General features: G+C 37.0%; 1 non-coding gene across 1 annotated transcript; it reads left to right on the top strand.

Annotated features, from left to right (window-relative positions):
• The first annotated feature begins 323 nt into the window (after positions 1 to 323).
• LOC138706824 (5S ribosomal RNA) lies at positions 324 to 442 on the top strand. The gene has a single exon (XR_011334077.1). It is a non-coding gene; the product is annotated as a 5S ribosomal RNA (ribosomal RNA).
• Positions 443 to 3,369: the final 2,927 nt, after the last annotated feature.

The following is a 3,369-nucleotide window of genomic DNA, read 5'->3' as shown; positions in this document are numbered from 1 at the left end:
GAAAATCCGACTACAGTTCCACAACCATGTGGTTGAAAGGAGGCTCCGCTGTTGAACAACAATCCACCTGTGGCTTAACTTAGAATGCCGACTAGCTGTTTTATTAATCCCGTGTCAATCCAGCAGTGTGTGACGTTGAAACGTAACCAAACTGCCGTTGATAGATAGATTTATCATCTATCCCAATGACATCCAACGAGCTTGGTAATTTAGGTACAGAGTCTAAGCAGGCAGTTTACGTGTGTGTGTGAGCGAGTGCAGGTTTTATCGAGTGCACCCCAATCCCATCGTCCTCAAGTGCCTACAGATTACGCAGTTTTATCGGCAACGGCCATACCATGTTGAAAATACCGGTTCTCGTCCGATCACCGAAGTCAAGCAACATTGGGCGTGGTCAGTACTTGGATGGGTGACCGCTTGGGAACACCACGTGCCGTTGGCGATTTTTTTTTTACGTCACTATTTCCAGCGTGTTCTAATAAGACTTATGGGATATTATGTTCCCTTCCCTATTCCAGCTATAGCTTGGATGATGACGCCGCTGCATAATTGTAGAGTAATTGATAATTCTTAAGTACTTGCAGCTCCGTATTGAAACTTATGACTGGTAGCATATTCATATGAGACGGTTCACTTCTCTGCGTTTTCTCGAAGAAGGGAATATGTATTCAGGGGATTGTGAACGTACCTCGCGCTCTCCCTAGAAGTTAGAGACATTTTAGGTAAAGAATGTAATATACTGTACATATATGGCTAATTAAAATCCCATTAGTTACTACATTTCAGTGGGTAGTACAAATTCCATAATGAAAATATCTCTGTCCTAGTAGTTGTATCCTTTAAAGAAGCTCGTTGTTTTCCCATGATGAAGGGCAGAACTTGGTCGGTAGAAATTTAAACAGACTGCATTATCAGACCAGGCGTTATTTCAATATCAGCGTTTAGTTTAGGAAATATAGCAATAGCGGAGTTGGGAGAAGTAGTTATAGCATGTACAGTAAGTATAAACAGTTCGCTGTACTGTACAGTGAATATAAATATTTGAATGTACGATGGCAAAACATCAGACATACAGTACGTAGCTCACATATCTTAAAAAATAAATAAAAATAAAGAAGACATTCTGAGGAGTGAGTGGAAAGTGCATATTATAATGAATATTTTTAACTCTCAGTTGACATTGAGAGAGAAAGCCATGCATCGGGGAACCGGTGACTGTTTTTGCGTTACCTTCTGCTATTGGCGTTGTTGGTTAGTAACGAATGAAAGAGGTAGGACGCGGAATCAAATGTCAAAAAACGATAGGGAAATAATAGTAACTGGTTGTATTTCGATCGAGCTCGGCGTGCTGATTCACCAGTGGGGTGTTTCACAAAGTTTACAATCTTTGGAAATTGTGAACTCTGTTTGTAAACTTCTGTTTCACAATCTTTGTTTGTAAAGGTGGACTGTACAAAGGAAATCAAATCTTTACGAATGAAATTTTGCGCTCTTTACAAGTGATATGTTTGTTTCACAACGAAGGAGTAATTTTACAAACGTGTAAACTAAACTTTACTAGTGAAGTTAGCACATTTTCTACAGTAGCCCTGTTGAAATAGCTTCTAATTGTGAATGAAAAAAATAAACACATATGTATAAAATCAATTTTATAGTAACAGGGTACCATTAAGAATTACACTGAAGCAGTTGTGATGTTATTGAGTAGTTCTAGCGACTCAGACGAAGATTTTGCATTTAGGCCTAACGTAGAATTTTCCGGCCACGTTCGTATCATTGTACGAATATTAATGAAAGGTTTCGAATGAATCCCGCGCTATACTTCAGAATACCGCGTTAGTTCTTATATACGAGGAACGTATTTAATAAATACTCGCACTTAAAGAAGAAAAACTTTGCACCGAAAACCAATCACTTAATAATGCAATGTCGGCATTACTTACGCAGTATTCTGAAGTCGTTCCGAATCCCATTTCGCTGTAATCTCTCCTACAAGATATGGGACATCACATGCAACATCTGAAAGGGAAAAGTGGTGCCCTAACCTCAAAGCGAGAACTGCATTGGTTGCATAGTAGCTCTCAGTTCCCTGCGTTAGCAGATAAGAACGGAATTTATAAGATTACAGTGTGCAAAAGTTCACACATGGTAGTTGATGTTGTTACAAGATTGAAAAAACTCGAGGCGGGTTATTGATCACCGAATGTGCTTACTCGGGCAAAGGATTTTTATGCTCCTCCTGCTGGGTTCCCTAATGTTGGCGAGGTTATGGATGAAACAATAAAATATACTGATGGACCAGCAGAGAGCGAAGTTGATTTTAATGGATGGACATGTTAGCTGCTCTATCAACTGCATATAACTACGTGGGTCAAATCCATTATTTATCAATTATTTGAATGAATTTCGCGCTAACTTTCGTCAGTTAAGTCGTAGGCTAATTAATGCATTGGTATGCTCGACCAATTGCATGCCGCGAAACTCCGTTGTCGCCGATGTAGCAAAATCTAAATAAAATATATATAAAAAAATATAAACATGTCCATCGATAGTTCTAAAATTACAGCTACTTTACCTCTGATCCTTAGTGATTTTTGTAAACTGTCGTTGGCGATTTTGTTCAACCAATTATGCGTATTTGTAAGTTTGTTTCGCCGATTTTGTAAAGTTCGTTAAAACATACAAGTGAATAAGATTGCATTGTGAAACACAGTTAACAAGCATATGTAATATTTCCGTTGTTAATTGTATATTGTTAATTTGTAATTTGTTAGCGTTGTGAAACATGCCCCCATTTACCTTTAGAGGTAATATCTACATTAATATTTAGTTAAAATTTAAAGAAATTTTAAACGAATGGAAGCAGCATTTTAATTCACCCCAAATTACTATGTTCCCTTTCAGATTATCAGCTGTTGTTGTTGTTGTCGTTGTTGTATTGTAAGTTCTCACTTATTGTTAGCTAGCCGTACCCGTTCGCTCCGCTCCACCTCTTAGAAATAAATATAAAGTAATTACATAATTAAAATAGGACGTCTGATCCAGGGAACAACTTTTACAACAGCGCAAGATAATCTGCTTCGCATATTACCCAATTTTTTTTTAGCACTGCATTTATTGCATATATATTTTATGTATTTTAACACGATTCAATTGAGCATAGTTAAAATATGAATTATTAAAATAATGGATTGCCAAGCTAAAGTACTATTACTGCATACTAAATCAATACACTCTCGTTGTTCGTTAATTCTCTGAGATTAAAATGCGTGTACATAAATATTATTTTAAGAAATACAGAAAACGAATGTACAAAATAGCCTATCAAATTTTCTGTGCATAAGAAGCTATTTTAATCTTACCTGTCCT

Source organism: Periplaneta americana, chromosome 9, assembly GCF_040183065.1.
Source record: "Periplaneta americana isolate PAMFEO1 chromosome 9, P.americana_PAMFEO1_priV1, whole genome shotgun sequence".
NCBI classification, from domain to species: domain Eukaryota; kingdom Metazoa; phylum Arthropoda; class Insecta; order Blattodea; family Blattidae; genus Periplaneta; species Periplaneta americana.
The sequence above is the reverse complement of the archived record's forward strand: the minus strand, read 5'-3'. Positions and strand labels throughout refer to the sequence as shown.